Source organism: Tamandua tetradactyla, chromosome 4, assembly GCF_023851605.1.
Source record: "Tamandua tetradactyla isolate mTamTet1 chromosome 4, mTamTet1.pri, whole genome shotgun sequence".
Classification (NCBI taxonomy): Eukaryota; Metazoa; Chordata; class Mammalia; order Pilosa; family Myrmecophagidae; genus Tamandua; species Tamandua tetradactyla.
This window is the reverse complement of record NC_135330.1, coordinates 177,216,397-177,234,123: the sequence shown is the minus strand read 5'-3', so window position 1 is coordinate 177,234,123 and position 17,727 is coordinate 177,216,397. Positions and strand designations below refer to the sequence as shown.

Genomic DNA, 17,727 nt, shown 5'->3' with positions numbered 1-17,727 from the left:
TTTAGCAAATAAATACACAAGATGCCAAGTTAAATCTTAATTCTGGACAAATAACATACATATTTTTAGTATAAATATGTCCCAAATATTTCATGGAGCATAATATTAAGTATTTTTATCTGCAAACTTCCTCTTATAGCCGCATGTCACAGCACAGTTCTAGGCAGTTCATTCTGCTTTTCCTAGTAGATAAAAACTACAGGGCAGTGCAATGGTGGCTCAGTGATAGAATTCTTGCCTGCCATGCTATAGACCCAGGTTTGATTACTTGAGCCTCCCCATGCCAAAACAAATAAACAATCAAGCAAAAAACTACAATGCCAATCCAAGAAGCACATATGAGACACAGAATATAATTGATTTCCCGACCTCACTTTGTGATCCATTATCTAAAACTAAAATAAAGTCTTGATGTTGTTCAGACACTTTAAATAATGTTAAATTGAACCTTATCTCTTTACGGTTGGTAGGAAAAGAAACTGGATAAATGAAATAGTGTTTGACTTCAGGAAATTCTACTTGCTTTCTTTGTGTTAAATAGAATATTCATTATCTTAAATAGTTTGCAGCCATATGAAACACACTATGAGAGGAATAGTGGGCCATGGAGTACAGATTGAGTTACAATGTTTACATATTCAAAGAAAGCAACATTAATTCCTTAGTTACACACATATCTAAATTCCAAGTATAAGTAATCTTAAATACCTAGTATTCAGTCACAACGGAGGTAGCAATAGTGTCTTGAAATAAAAGGAAAAGAAGATTGTGTGTGTGTGTGTGTGTGTGTGTGTATGTGTATGTTGTTCTTGTTTTTTAATTGACAATCAGATTCAATTACTGAGACAGTGTAAGCAAGAAGCCAAAAAAAGAGAGGTGCTGGCTCCTCAATGCGCCATTTCCCCAAAGGACACTAGGGGGTGAGTGTCAGTGGGATGGCATGCGGTACAGGCAGGGGGAAACAGAGCGCATATTTTTTGGCGTTCTTTGCAAAATATCCTTTGTAATTTCCCTACTCTCTAGAGAAAAATCATTGAATGATTATCATTACCATTATTAAGTTCATAATTACTTCAAGTCTAATACGTTTTATGTTCTGAAACTACACAATCAGCTAAAGTACTTTTCTTGCTAAATTATTAAACATAAAGGAAGTTTAAATGATCATGGAGCAAGCAAACAGCGTTAGATTACAGAAGAATAGGGATGATAAAACCTGCCTCATAGGATGTTTGTGAAGAATAAAGGAGTGACATGTATTTTATAAAGCATCAAACCCTATGCAGATGTAATATGTATTTAGAATAATATTAATTTTATAAATAAAAATTGTAATCTTTGTATGTATGCTTGATACCTTACTTCCCTTTTTCTTCATTCCTAGTTAAGTAGCCATTAAAGATTTAAAGGGATATTGTTGAAAAAAAATTAGCTCCAGTTGAGATAAATGTGTCACTTAAAAATATATTTATTTTCTTATGTCATAAAAGGAATAAAATAGTTAAATCAATTTCTAAATTTATTTTATAAACCTCACAATGCACAATTGGAAAGTAATACGGTATTATTTGTCTCCTCTTTCTCCCTCAGAACTTTGCAAAGATGTCATTCTTGTGCTTGACTTCCAAAACTTGCTTTTGTATATCAGCTTTGATCATTTTTTAAAAGTTTAATTAACAACAGATATTCATCATGCCCTTACCTTATGCTTAGGAATAGTGGGGAGACAAAAATGCTAAAGTGACAGGATTAAGACCCATAAGGCCAGCTTTTCAAAGAGAGGTATTGATAGCATTTTACATAGAAACTTTGTCCCAAATTGAAGATATCTGCCCATATCTGTGTTTGTTGGCACTAAGTATCCTAAGATCCCTCATTGTTGCCAGCTATGCAATTCACTAGATGCAACTGTATTGAAAGTATATGGTACTTCATGCCTTGCTAATTAAAAAAGAGGCAAGCAGTGGTGTTGGGTTGATTTGGGTCCTCTCACCGAGGTGTCCAGCAGACCTCCACACCTTGCATTCCACTGTGAGTCCAGCAGCTGGGGAAAAGGAATTACAAGTGACCACCCAGAATAGACTGAGTACTGGATAAGAGAGATGAAAACCTCTGAAGAGGTACCGGTAAAGAAAGCCAGCTCACAGGCACCAATGGAGACCTGAATCTTCACCAAGTGAGAGTGTACAAAACCATATAGCAAAGTGGAGCCAAATAGAAGAGGTAGAGGAGGAGGTGAAAGGGCAGTGCAGAAAGCAAAAGGAGCACAGCGCCCTTCTCCACTTCAGGCTGCCAGTCAAAGACCATGGGACAAGAGGAGATTTAATGTTAAGTTTAGAGTTTTGAGTAATATCATCATCTGTAGAGTCTAGTCACAGAACTAAGACTATTTTGCAATGTAGAATGATCATAAAGGCTATCTATTGACTAGATCTAAGAATAAATGGCATGGAGACTGCTAGAGTTCATGAGGGGAAGTCAGGGGAAAATCACTTCCCCAAATGTGTTGAAACAAGATGGCGGTGAATCAAAATAATATCGTGCCTTCTTTGCATCACTTGTGTTTATTCAATTTACTGCCCACCCATAGACTACTGATTTCAAAGATTTGCAGAGAAAAGAATATTTGTTACTCAAATTAGGCCTTGATGTAGTTAATTTTAATCCTGATAATCCAAGAAAAAATACTATTCTGGAATACTCTGAAGTGACCAATACAGCAGCGGTATGTTGGAAAGAGCACTGGACTTGGATTAAGATGATGATTAGCTTGAGTCTCAGACCTTCTTCTTTGTATATGAATGCAGTGCAGGCCCAGTGAGTTACTAGATGAAATGTCAGGCTCTGTGGGAAGATCTAGGAGCATAAAATGGACAAAACAAGCATGGGCTTATGCATTACACAGCTTATTGTCTAATATGACTGGCAGGTAGTAAATAAATTGCTCAAATTATTACAAGTTTTAAAAAGTGCTGAGAAAGAGAATAATAGAAATAGCAGAAAATAACAAGAGAGAATGAGAGGGTCACCTCATTTTGCATGGGCCTCATTAGATTGCAATATTTGGGCTGAACAGCAAAAGAACATGGGCACATAGGCGAAGGGTTGGGAGAAGTTTAATTCCAGCAGTAGCAACAACATTTGTGAGAGATTGAGGCAGGGGATAAAGAGCTTTACCGTATGAAGCATCCAAAGGATAAACTTCAGTCACCGAAGGAATCAGGGAGGCAGGTAGGAGCAGAGCCTGCCTTGGAAATTACTCAAGATCACAGTGGCTAAATGTTGTTTGGCTTCCTAAAACATGTTTTACTATTTATCTTTCTTCTCATATTCAAAATGAAGGCATGATACATACATCACAGCATTGCTAGGGAAATTTGAGGAATAAAGGCAAATACGTAAGTGTCGTTTGCACAAATCCTAGGACACAGCGGAGGCTTAGGCTGTAGTTGGTCCTGAGCCTCTGTCAAATCTTCGAGAGATTGGGATAAATATTTAAAAACCATATAACATATCATCAACTTGTCTTTTTCAGTAGGTTCCATATGCATTCTTTATCTTTTTCTGTTGTTGGTCAAATGAAAGTAGACTGTACTTAGGGATAATTGTTACAGGTGCTTTATGGTTGTTAGGATTTCAACTCTTGCTGGGGAGTTGATGTGCATGTGTTCCTAGGATGCACAATCATAGAAGCAGGCTTGAAAACTGATTCAGTTGTACTAGACTGGAAGAACGAATAAATTAGGCCATTCTATCATTTAGACTCGCTCCTTTTTACTGCTTCCCAATCTCCTGCATCTATAAATAGTCAAGGCTTCTGGGACAAGCAAAGTGTCAGGGCTGATGGCAGGAAATACAAGGGGACTTTGCAGCATTTTTGGCTTTCATGAGAGGATGGCATCCCCTAGGCACCCAAAGGAGTCAGGGCAGGGCAGGATCAAGGCAGCAACAGAAGGCATTACAAGATTGGATCAGCCTGCTGGGTAATGAGCCATTATTTCCTGGAGTTCCTTCTGTGTCAGTCTACCCTGCACCTGAGTGACAGGCCTGGCATTTCTGCATGTCTTCAGAATGGCATTTGAAAATAAAAGAAATGATCAGGGCCTTAGACACTGTGAAAAATAGTGATTATTTTTCAAACTTTTCTCCCCAGAACCACAGAGTTCCTGAATGTACCTCAGGACCTTTTGAAAAGAAGGAAGAGTAGCCTGTCCCCCACCCAAAGCAGAACCAAAGCATTATCTCTCTTATTGCATTCACATATTAATCTTTGACCTCATAGTTCATTTGAAGGCAGTATTGTTAATCTTAGATAAATAAATAAATAAGTAAATTTTCAGGCCACTCACCCAGCCACGGGTGAGTGGCCTGAAAATTTATTTTACTAAGAGGCATGGCTTAAGAAACAAAGTTCCAGTGATAGAACACCTTATCTCTTGAATACCATATATATACTTGCAGTTATTGTGCTGTTACAGAGTGTCAAGTACCATTATTAAGAAAAAGACTATTAATTCTTTAAAATTCAAACCTTTAAGCATTGGCATATCTCTAAATTTGAAATGCACGCTTCCTAAAAGACATGATAATCTGGAAAATTAACCAGCTTTTCATATATGCATCACATACATATGGAAATATGAATTTAATTGTGTAATTCAGCATCAGAGAAAGCAGATCTATGTTTTCAATCAGCTGGGGATGTGTTTCTGTGAACTTTGCAATGTCAATGCTTCTTCAGGCTCAAGCTCAGCACACCATTATAGGCTTTTGTACTGGAGAGCATTTCCTCTCTGTGAGAGTAAAGCAGCAAATTTTAGGAACGGATTGGCTTGGCAACGTTCATAACTCCTGAAAGAGCTGTTGAGCACTGAGTGGCAGCCAGAAAGTAGGAGAGCCTCACGGCCTGGAGCAACCACCCACCCATACCCAATGGCTAATGATGAGGCACATTCAAGTTTGTGTGTGGCCTAGGAAAGGAATTACATCTCCTGATTAAAAGACAGGTAGCAGAAAACAGACTAATGAAAAATGTTTTCTTATTAGATTTAAATATAGCTAAGTGCAGAGCATTTAGGCATGGCATAAAAAACCAAATTCTCAGTTTTACTGAGATGCCCTATGAATTCCATCAGTGGTGGACTGGGTAGAGCTTCATTTGAGAAGATCTATATTTTCCAAATGGAGGTTCTTCAGTGTTAGGAAAACTCAGAGAAGACAGGTAAAACCAGGAGATCCCAGGGTACAAAATCATGTAGTTATTGTAGACTCGACAGGAGCCGTGGACTAGGTGAGTGGCATATACTCTGGAATAAGCAGGGAGAAGTAAGCTGGGAAGGACCCCTGCAAGTGGCACTGAGAAGGCACTAGATTGAATTCCATCAGTGGCAGGATCTCTTTGTAGTGCTTCCACATCCATTTGGAGGGGTCATCCACACTCAAGAGTTTTATTTTTTAATATTATGATAATTCTAACTAGACCCCAACTGTGTAAAGGAGATGATAAAAGTGTGCTAGTTTGAAATTGTTTTGTACCCCCAGAAAAAAAAAATGTTCTTCTAATCCTGATTCAGCATTGTAGGGTGGAACTTTTTGATTAAATTGTTCCCATGGAAATGTGATACACCCAATTATGGGTGTTTCCTTTTGATTAGATGGAGATGTGACTCCTCCCATTCAAAGTAGATCTTGCTTAGTTTACTTGAGTCCTTTAAAAGAAGAAATATTTTAGAGAAAGCTTAGATGCAGACATTTAGAGATGCTGGGAGACAAACAGAAGCTCAGAGAGGAGTCCACTAGAAGCAGGAGCTGAAAGTAATGAAACCCAGAAGCAAAGGGCCAGCCATGTGCCTTCCCATGAGAAGCTAAGCAAGTGAGAACCCAGAGTTCTGCCCTGGAGAAGCTAGGTAAGAACCTCAGATGCCAGCCACATGCCTTCCAAGTTGACAGAGAAATCCAGATGCCATTAAATCTTTCTTCAGAATCAAGGTATCTTTCTCTGGATGCCAGATTTTGGGCATTTTTAAGACCTTAGAACTGTAAACTTGTAACTTAGTAAATCCTCTTTATAAAAACCATTCCATTTCTGGTGTATTGCATTCCAACAACTTTAGCAAACTAAATAAGGGTGAAAGGCAACTGTGCAGTGAGCTCTGGCTCTGTAACTACCCCTGACCCCTCCCAAACCCAGGCTCCACTATCCCTCAGCAAGAACATAGATATTCATTCATTCTTAATTCTCAAATACTTATTGAGCCCTTATTATATGCTAGGCACTGGTTATTCCTAGGGAATGGGACAAATTAAAAAGAGAAAAACACCCTGAATCCTGCCTTAGGGTATTTATGGTTTAAAGATGACTATATTTTTCAAACCAAACTTCAGAAAACATGGTTAGAAAAATGCATTTTTTTCTGCTGCAAATTTATTTATGTGAAAAGCTGATGTTATAAAAAAGTAAACATTAAAAATTAAACTAATGACTTTTTTTAAACTACAGGAAACTGACTATTCCAGATAATTCAGGATGTATGGTCTAGAGATAAAAGTTATATAAAAAATAAATTATGGGTGAACTCTAAGGCTCACAATCATCAGTTAAGCTGCCTCAAAGATCTTTCCAGAAAAGGGAATGAATATGTACTGAACACCAATTCTTTGCTGAATGCTTTTTTTTTAATAACCGCAAGAGAAACATAAGAGAAAGCAATGTTCAAAGAAGTTAGCAACTTGCTTGAGGTTATGAAGATTTGGATTTGCCCCAGGACAGTGCACTTTTTTTAGTTAAACCTCCTTGCCCAATTCTCAGGCTCCCAGCCTGTGGGTAGTGTTGGGTGAAATAGCCGAAGCAGGAGCTCTATAAACATTTATAAAGTAAATTGATCATTGTGAAACTTTTTCCGCTGGTGGAAACACGTGTTTATCTGCCAACATTCCCCCCCCCTCCCCTGCACTCACCACACGATTCTACTTTCCCACAAACTGTAGGCGAAGGGAAAAATTAATCCCTAGCCTTCAGAGTGTCCTCCAGTGTATCAAGTTCCTAGGAAGGAAAGATAAATCTCTTTAAATGTTTAAGTCTTATGGCTCTGTAAGTACTGCAGAAAAGGCCATCTGTTTCAAAAAATGGTTAAACCTGTATTATTTTTCATTTTGACACACAAATAAGATGGACTCGGTTGGTCCTATAATTGTTTATGACCTGGTTATTAAGAGATCCAAAAATTAATGATTCAACTGAAAAAATAGGCCATTTCTGTGTGTAGACATTTTTCACAATACACCAGGGCAGAAACGTGTATAAAATGAGATATAAAAAAAGAGAAATTGTGCCTCTTGAGTCCAGATATATAGTGTCTTCTAGAACTTCAAATTCAAACTTCCTTAAGCCACCTGAATCAAAAAGTCTCTGCCATTTTGTTTTATTTGTTTGTTTGTTTTTGCCTCCATTATCTCACTCTTCCCACGTTAATTCTCTATGACATAATCAGAGATCACTGATATGTTAAAAGAATAACATAATTAAAAGCAGTAGGTGAATAATCATAATGATGATATTTGTTAGGTATTTTTCTGGAACATAAAGGAAAATTGTGTGTTCTGTGGCCAGGTCAACAAATTACAGCCTGTGGGCAAAATCCAGCGGATTTTTTTACCAGCCTGTAAACGAAGAATGGATTTTACTTTTTAAATGATTGATAAGGATTTTTTTTAAGTTATATTACATGAAAATGTTATAAAATTAAAATTTCAGTGCCCATAAATAAAGTTTTGTTGGAACACAGCCAAAATCATTTGTTTATGTACTGTTTATGACTGCTTTTGCACTGTAACGGTAAGACTCAAACTCGGCAAATGAAATCATTACCCTCCCCGCTACAAGGGATACGACATCCAGGGGTGAAAGTCTTCCTGGAAACATGAGGTATGAATCTCAAGGATGAGCCTGACCCTGGCACCATGGTATTGACAGTGTCATCCTGTCCAAAAGGGGGGAAAGAAGTGTAACAAATAAGGATCAGTGGCTGAGAGAGTTCAAATAGAGTTGAGAGACTACTCTGGAGGTCACTCTTACACAGGCTTCAGCTAGACATTGCTACCTATCATAGTTTGCCAAACTCCAACCAAAACCATTCCTGCCAATCCTAAAGAACACCTAGGGCTTTACCTGAGATTCTACAAAGGTTCCATGCACTATGGTTACTTTCCAAAAACCTACAACCGCCAGATGGGTTCCTAGGCCAGATAAGACCTAAAACGCAGAGGGGCCAGCCTTTCCAGAACATCAGCTTGTTCCATCCCCCTATCCCATGTTCTTGACAACCCTTTCCAACCTGAAAAAGTCAGAATGGGGATTGCCCAAATAACCTTAAAGAGTGGGGGAAAGATCACAGGAGATGGTGAAGTTATACAGAGAAGTTAGGGTGTGACAAATGAGTTTGACTGCTAAATCATTATGCTGATACTTCTTTTAGTCTTCAATGTCTAGGAAAAACTTGTAGTAAAAACCTAAAATTGTGGAATTGTAGCCCATACCAAACTCTGAAATCTGTTCTCCAACTGATTGTTGCAGTGTGCTCTGAAATTAATTTCTTTTTGTATATACATCATTTTTTCACAAAAAAAGTCAACTGTGATGATGAATGCACAACTACATGATGATACTGTGAACCACTGACTGTACACTTTTCATGATTACATAGTATGTGAATATATGATATATATCAGTAAAATTGCATTAAAGTAAAAAGAAAAAACAAAACAAAACAGCAGAGCTCAGTAGTTGCAACAGAAGCCTTACATCCTGCAAAGCCAAAATATTTACTATCTGGCCATTCTTGGTCTAGGGACCTTTTGTATAGCAGAAACTAGACTTTCTTCTTCTTTTCTTTTATATACTACATATCAGTATGTTGAAATAACTTTGTATACATATTTGCTATGCTTGTCAGCCATAAAATAAATGCTTGAAAAGGGAGCATTTTTTGTTTGCTTTACTAAGACAATTTGCATGGTTTTAAAAGTCAAATAATGTTAAAACTGTATAACCAAAAAGAGACATAAGCACTGTTTTAAATCATTTTTGTTGAATTTATATATATATGCATATATTTGAATGTGCAGTACACACGCATAACTATGCACACATATATATGGTGACACATATACTTGAAGTGAATACATATTTTTTCCAAATATAAATGTTTTTCCCTTTACTTTATCCTTCCTCTAAATTGTAGCTAAAATTGCACTGGTAAATAGAGGTCATCACATCACCCTCCTTAGTTTTAAGTGCTGCAATGACAATGTCTTTCTTATATGACAAAGGGCAGTGCTTTTAAGGTGGTATGGCATCCCTTCATGAGCTAGCCCCAGCACATCTGGGCAACCTTGACAGATCATTTTATGCTTTCCAAATACCCCCATGTTTATGTATTTTCTATAATGCTTAAAACGTGCCCTGAATATTTTTTTCTTTCCACTATTCCTCTATTTGAACATCTAAGACTCTCTCTACCCAAAGGTCAAATCCTCATGCAACATTTCCCAGAATGCTGCCATCATCTGCACTTTAGGCACTTGATCATACTGGATCTCTATGATTCTGTTATTTTAATGAGCAGTACTGTTAGAGGCAAACATACAGGGAAAGTTACAAGGTCTGGAATGGTAATTTGATCTTAGTGTGAATTTGTTTAATTTAATTACACAATTTCAAGAGAGGATGGAACAAATACTGTTGCCCACTCTGAGCAGGACTGAGCTTTATTCTTTTTCTTCTTTGTGTTTTAAGTAGGAGAAAAGTCCATCAAGATCTTGAATGCCTGTGTGGATAGAGGGAGTAACTGTAATTTCACAAGTTGTGAAATTTTACCTGCGGCTGGCAATTTCTTTTTAGATGTTCTAGAAATCGATAAGAAATATCTCCTCACCCTGAGAGAAGTCTTTCCCTAATCTGGTACCTTGAGTAAACTGCTTCATTTCCATATTTCATGTTCTTTGATTGTTAGAAAGTGTGCTGCTTTGAAAGGATGCATGTCCCCTAGAAAAGCCATGTTTTAATCAAAATCCCATTTCATAAAGGTAGAATAATTCCTATTCAATACTATGTGTTTGAAACTATAATCAGATCATCTCCCTGGATGATGTGATTTAGTCAAGAGTGGCTGTTAAACTGGATTAGGAGATGACATGTCTCCACCCATTTGGGTGGGTCTTGATAAATTTCTGGAGTCCTGTAAAACAGGAAACATTTTGGAGAAAGAAAGAGATTCAGAGAGAGCAGAGCAGAATGACATAGCCACAAGAAGCAGAGTCCACCAGCCAGCAACCTTTGGAGATGAAGAAGGAAAACACCTCCCGGGGAGCTTCATGAAACAGGAAGCCAGGAGAAGAAGGTGGCAGATGATGCCGTGTTCGCCATGTGACCTTCCAGATGAGAGAGGAACCCTGACTATGTTTGCCATGTGCCTTTCCACATCGGAGAGAAGCCCTGACTGTGTTCACCATGTGCCCTTCCACTTGAGAGAGAAACCCTGAAGTTCATCGGCCTTCTTGAACCAAGGTATCTTTCCCGGATGCCTTCAATTGGACATTTCTGTAGACTTGTTTTAATTGGGACATTTTCTGGGCCTTACAACTGTAAACTAGCAACTTATTAAAATCCCCCTTTTAAAAGCCATTACGTTTCTGGTATATTGCATTCCGACAGTTAGCAAATTAGAACAGAAAAAATAGAATCTACTTCTTTGGATTGGCAAGGACTAAATGGGAGCAATATTGTGGCAAATGCAAGAGTTTGATATTGTAATATTTTATTTAATGAATATATGTATATTTTCTGAGTGTGGAGAAGGATAGAGTCAAATGCATATCCCAAGTAAGGGAAACAGCACAAAAGTTTGGAAGAGTAAGTAATGATGCGGTGCTCAAAGAACAGTGCAAAACTCTAACTTCTGGGGCCTTTACTGCAAGCAGAGGAAACAGTGGCAAGAGATGAGTCAAGAGATGGAAGAAACTCAGAGGCAAGCCCTGTGGTAGATAACTAGGAGAAATCAATATACAGATGATACATGAAGCCACAAGAGTGGATGCAATGATCCAAAGATGTGGGAAGAACGTCACAAAATGGAAATAAAAACTGGAATCCCAGGATACTCGCCATCTTTAAAAGGCTGGTGATGGAAACCAAGTAGGATAAACCTGAGAAGTAGGGGAAAAAAACAAAGCAGGCAAAGGGTGTTAAGAACATATTTCTTTTCTGACACAGTAGATTCAACATAGCTACTGCCCACAGTATATCAAATAAACCATTTAACATGACAAAATGTTAGTTAAGAAATTTTTGTATTCTTTAGATTATGCCAGACAAGAGTGCAATTAACCACGTAATGGCCAAATAGTGACAATCATTGCATTTTACTTTTTCAATTAAATTGATTGTTTTAAAGTCATCAACGGCCTTTGTTATATTCATGGCAGAATATTCTATAAATATTTTTTATAAATATTCTATAGATTTTTTCCAAATATAAATGTTTTTCACTTTATTTTATCCTTCCTCTAAATTGTAGCTAAAATTGCACTGGTAAATAGAGGTCATCACATCACCCTCCTTAATTTTAAGTGCTGCAATGACAATGCCTTGCTTATATGACAAACGGCAGTGCTTTTAAGGTGGTATGGCACCACCTCATGAGCTAGCCCCAGCACATCTGGGCAGCCTTGACAGATCATTTTCTACTTTCCAAATACCCCCATATTTATGTATTTGCTATAATTCTTAAAACATGCCCTGCATATTTTACTTTACACTACTCCTCTATTCTATAAATATTCTACAAATGTTTTCTAAGGTGCAGTTGCAAATTATGTTATTTTACCTTTCCAGCTTCAGTTTTTGTCTAGAAGCACTCATATCAAAAGCAGTAGGAGATTTATGAAAAACTACCAAGACGACCTTTCCATATGCCATATAGTGAGTGAATGTATCTTCACTAATAATAATTTTGATATCGGGCAAATGGCCAGCTAAAGTTGTTCTGAGAAGTGGACTTGTGGGTTTAAAAATATACATTCAAATAAAAGGCCTGACTCGGAGAGCTGAGCGGACTTTGCTCCCCTGGGCTGTCCCCTGCCTGTGGCTTGCTTCGGGAAAGGAGCTCTGATGGAATCTGGCTTCCCCCTGAGCTGTTGTTAGAGTTAGTCCCTGGTTCATGGACCTCTTTGTCAGGGAATTTTCTCCTTGCCTTTTTCATGGTTTCTGGGTTATATAACTCATAGCTGATATGTGCCTTTCTTACCGACTAATACTACATTTGCACATGAATTGTTCCGTGGCTATGCAGTACTTTGCAGCCTATAAATTAATCATTTGTTCAGGACAGAGATCCTTGTCCTTTAAGACACTACACAATGTCAACAGATCATTCTGGTTAGACCACTAGTTCTAAATGGCATTCTTTGCAGGTTAAGGAATGTAAGGATTCTGCATATAATATGATTGCTATAATTACTGATGCCTTTTTTTTTTCAATTTGAGGAATTTGTATCTAGTATTATTGTAGCTTTGATATTTATTTTTAGCTTGGCCAGAATGTTGTGACAAAAAATTATTACTGAAGGACTTCAATGTGATTAATGATACAGTTTCAAATTTCTAGTGATTTCTAAGAAAAAAACAAAAGACCAAGAAGTTGCAATGTAATGTATAAGGGTGACTTTTACATTTTCAACAGATATATGAAAACACTTTTTTGGACAGAAAAGCCTTTAGGAGAGCTAATGTCATCCATCAACGAGCACTTGTCAGGCCATGGCTGCCTCTATGGACACGTCCTGTGGGTGCTGTAGGATGAAAGAGCTGAGCGCCAGAATCTAGGAGCGTCTAACCAAGTGAGGCGAAGCCAAAATGAAATTACTGAGAAGGAGCAGGGCAGAATAATATGAGTGTTAGAGCAGAAGTATAAGCAAACTACCGTGGCAATAGCACGCAGAATGCCAGTCTTTTCTTCTGGAAGGGAAAATGTAACTTGAGCAATGATATTTGAATTGAGTCTTTTTTTAAAAACAGGAAGACATGTCTCCACTCTTCCTGACCCCCTTTGCTATAGCTTACTCCTCGTTATCTCTTGCCTACGGCACCTGGGGGTGCTCTGGCCTGCCTCCCTTGAGGTCATCTCAACTTTCTAACACATCCGATCAGGTCAACAGTTCCCTCCTGCCTGCCTCCTTATTTAACCTGGCAGAAAATACTCCTCATAATTTAGCTCCAAGCTTCCCCCAGGCTCTCACTTTTGAGTAGCTAGGGAGGGAGTGAAAGCGGCAAGATAAACTACTACTTTGACAATACTCTTACTATTTCCACTTCACTCCTGCCACCCTGAACTCTTCCCCGTTTCCTGAGCTGGGAAAGCCCTTTCTTCTCTCTCTCTCTCTTTCTCTCTGGTTTTTTTTTTTTTTTTTATTTTTGCGCATGTTGTTTTATGATCTTCTGTGTATTTGAAGCAAGATCGTTCATCCAGTGCAGGCTAATAGGATGATGGGGAATTTCATTTTAGAATGTTTAAGGTTTTTTCTTTTTTTTTTCACTTAAACCTTCCCACAGGTTCCAGGGTTAAAGGGAGGTAATGCCAGGAACCGGATTAGATCTTTAGCTTCATGCTGAAATTGAAAATGAAAATGGTAATTAAGTGATGATTTGGTCTTATGTCTTATGTTCTGGCCACGCATACTGAGAACTGTTAACACGTTCTGGATGACCTGTAATGGCTGCTGCCTGTTTCTTAGGGGACTGGCCCCTGGTGTTAGACGTGTTTCCGTGTATTCTGCCTCCCAAAATGGGTCAACCTCAACAGGTGCAACAAAATAATATCTTCTGTGGCCCCCTCCTCATTTTCTCATTATTTTTATTTATATATTAGTTTAAAAACTCTGTGATCCTGTGCTTACAGACCACTTTCCCCAGCTTGGCAAGGGGCCTTATAATTTTTCTAGACCCTGAAAGAATACAAACACTGCAGTATAGTCAGAATGGGTAGAATTACCACTCTTTTTCTGTGATATGCCCCGACTTGTATACCAGTATCTTGTCTCTACCCCCCACACCCATTCCCCTACCATCTCCCAGCTCATTTGGGACTGTGAAAGGGTCTCTAGAAGATATAAGAATTTGAACCAGAAGTAGCACTGATTATAGAAAGGAGAAAGACGCATGCATGACCTTTTGGCTACAGATGCTATAGGCATCTTTGATGTTCCATATAGGTGTGGAGCTGGCACCAGTATTATCGGGTTTAGATGTTGTTTTTTGTTTGATGAGGCTGCTATAATGCAATACACCAGAGATGGACTAGCTTTTATAAATGGGATTTATTAATAAAAAAATTTGTTAATTTAGGAAGCCATACAGTGACCTCAGCTGGCCCTCTCTCTCACTTCTGGGTTCAAATGGCTTTCCCCTGGGTGTGTCCTTTTTGCATCTCCAAATGTCTGGTTCTGAGCTGGCTATCTTGTAACCTCTCTCTTTTAAGCCTCCAGCTAAGTAAATTAAATGTCTCTCATCAGCCATAGAAGAATTTCACATGCTGATGATTTAAGTCCACAGCAATAGAACTACTGGGTACCATAAATATGGCCAAGTTGACACCTGAACCTACCTCTACACATGAGATCATCTAAATTTTGTGGAGTAACTTGGCTTCAAGTGGACGTACACAAGAACAGCCAATGAAGGACAGGGAAGGATGAAAGAAAGAGAGAGAACAAGAAAAGGGATAGTAAAAAATGTCAAAATTCATGAGTGAGAGTATTAGGATTCAAGAGTCTACAATTAGCAGGTCAGTGGTGACATTAGGGAAAGGTTTGTTGCAGGGAATTTTAAAACAGCCTTAACTTGCAGGAGCTTTAATTAGCGGGCTTGTAAATGTGTGAAAGTATCGACTGCTGTTTTAATATCACTGAGAGTGAGTATAAGAAAAAAATAGAAAGTTTGAAATATTAAGAAGAAAATAATGCAGTAGAATTATAAATTGAAAAGTTAATAATTTCCTATTCAATTAAGGTTCCATGAACATGACCAAATCTCCCAGCAGGGCAACCTTGGCTCCGGTTCCTTTCTTGACTGGTGTCTTCTTTCATCACCATATTTTTCTCTGTAAAATGGTAATAGGAATAACTCCATGGCTCACTGTAATTGACATTAGGGCCAGTCTATGCTCAGCATATCTGTGTTGAGCATCTACTCTGTTTCTATGCCATGTGCTATGCTGGGGATAAAGCCCTAAAGCAGACAATCCAGCATCTCTGTTCCACAGAACTTATCTTCTAGGCTAAAATATGCTGCCTCATTTTCTAGAAGGCAAGAGAATCAACAGCTATGTAATGGTGTTATTAGTTTGGGGGTATAATAATTACGTTAAGGCCTTTTCCTCTATTTTAGCTAGCTATTTGATAAATTCTAGTGGCAATCTTAGAGACGAATTAGGAAAAAGTGGAATGGATGATATACTTCATGATAATTCATAGCTGGTTAACAGACTCAAAAGAACATGCATTGATGGAGTCATGCTGACATGTAGAGTGGAAATTTAAAGAAGAGGGGGAAAATAGCTTTCATTGTTCCAAAGCCTCCTCTTCCAGGTATTATCTTTGGAACTTCAGACTTTATCTGATTTTTATTCTAATAAACCTATTGAGGCAAATATTTTCATTGCAGTTTTATCTTCCTAATAGAGATAGGATATTCTTTTATTATAAAAATCAAATCATTAATATTTCTTGAAAAATAAAAGCTCAGAAATTATAAGAAAAAAAACCTTTCCCATCACAAAGGACTAAACACTGTCAATATTTTGATACATATCCTTTCTTCTGATAAAAAAAATGTTGCATCATACTAGCTAGTATTCTTTGGACATGTTTTTCTTAGGATTTTTGGCCATTACCTTATTTTTTGAAATTTCTGTTGTTAGATATATATCCCATATTTAAAATTTTTCTAATACAGTAAGTAAATCTTTTGTTTTACATATTTACCTTACTGTTATGCAAGTGTAGGACACCTTGATTAACAGTCAACTAAAAATAAAAAATAATATTTAGAATTTTTAGACTGCGATCTCAACATGAGAAACACTGTGCCATTACTGCCCCTTACCTCAAAACAGCTAATGCAAACAGCGGCCATCAAGAGTAATAGCCAGATTTGACACTATGATTTAGAAGAGACAATAACAAACCATAGGGCATCCATCCAATATGACAATAAAGGCGAAGAATCACACAAACAACAACAGAGGCGACAAGGTTATTAATCACCGCAATGGGGATAACACCTTCTATGTATCATGATTTATCATGGTCACTTTATACACATTAGCTCATTTAATAGGTAAAACAGCCCCACAGGAAAGATATTCTATCTTTACTTTACATGAAAACAATGAGATCCAAAGAGGTTGAGTTCTAGCTCCATCTTTCTTAAGTCCCTTATCTCATGTTCACTTCTAGTATCTTGAAAATGCAGGACTAGAGAGACTATTATCCTTCCTACATTTTGTGAACATGTGCATGTGCATGTGAATATGTGTAAGAGTATTGTTAGGGACATGACTATTTTACTAGTCACTGAGACCATATTGTAGTATGCTTTAGGATTTTATTTAAATTCACTTTGTTGATACCTGTCTCAGTACACCCTTCTGTGTAATGGGTTGACCTTTGTGCAAACCAACTAAGTATCTTACATGGTCTTATAGCCACTAAAATTTGAGTAATTTTAATAAGGGGTCTCTAAACTGGAAGCATAAACTTATCGATGTGCACCAATACTAGATAGTGAAGTCCAAAGAATTTGTTTTCTAAAGAAGGATGGTAAAGCAACTATTTTACATTTACTGTGAATTACTAAAAATCATAATTTTAAAACTAAATAATTCTAAACATCATTTCAGTTTAGTCAAGCTCTTACCATCAAAGGTTTGCAGCATCATTATCTGCAAAATTTCATGACCTAGAGAGAATAATAAAACTAGAAAGTAGGAAGATGGAAACTGAAATGGGACTCTTTGATTGCATTTTTGCTGACTCTGAACTACACTATATTCTAAAGCACTCTCACTTTTTCTCTCTAGCTTATTCTCCAAAACAGAGCAACAGATTGTTTTCTTAGCTTTTTGTTACTTCATTGAGTACATGAACATTAACAGAAAACACTGTTGATATGAGGGAGAAGAATCTGCTGTGATGCCATTTATCTCCCAAAAATGTGGTTGTGTTAGAAAACCTTTGTGATAAGTGCCAAAAAGCTCTGCTTGCTAAACCTGTTGTAAATAACAGATGTTAGATTGTTCATGTAGCAACTTTGTGCTTCTTCAGGGAATCCAATAGTCTCAGCAGCCCCAGGGACTCACTTGTGTGGGATTGAATCGGATTGCTGGGTTAATGCCGTGTGGTTGCAATCATGTGTTCCTGTTTGTATTTATTTGGATTTAAGTTGGGACTTGGGTAAATATGCATAAAGCAGTTTTAAACTAGCATGCGAAATTTCACAGTTTACATTTTTGAGCATTTTTTGAGATACGATCTTTTCTGCACAATCTTTTAAGTACTGACTATTAAAAGCAACTTCATACTAGTGGTTGCTAAGTTGAAAAAGTGTCTTCATATGCAAAAACCCTGTCATGGAAAAAATTAGCATTTCCCATTTATAATGAGTCTTTCCCCTTC

General features: G+C 37.5%; 1 protein-coding gene across 3 annotated transcripts in view; it reads left to right on the top strand.

The window, feature by feature from the left end:
- NALF1 (NALCN channel auxiliary factor 1) overlaps positions 1-17,727 on the top strand; it is a 636,618-nt gene that overhangs the window by 154,766 nt on the left and 464,125 nt on the right. The window lies entirely within an intron of this gene.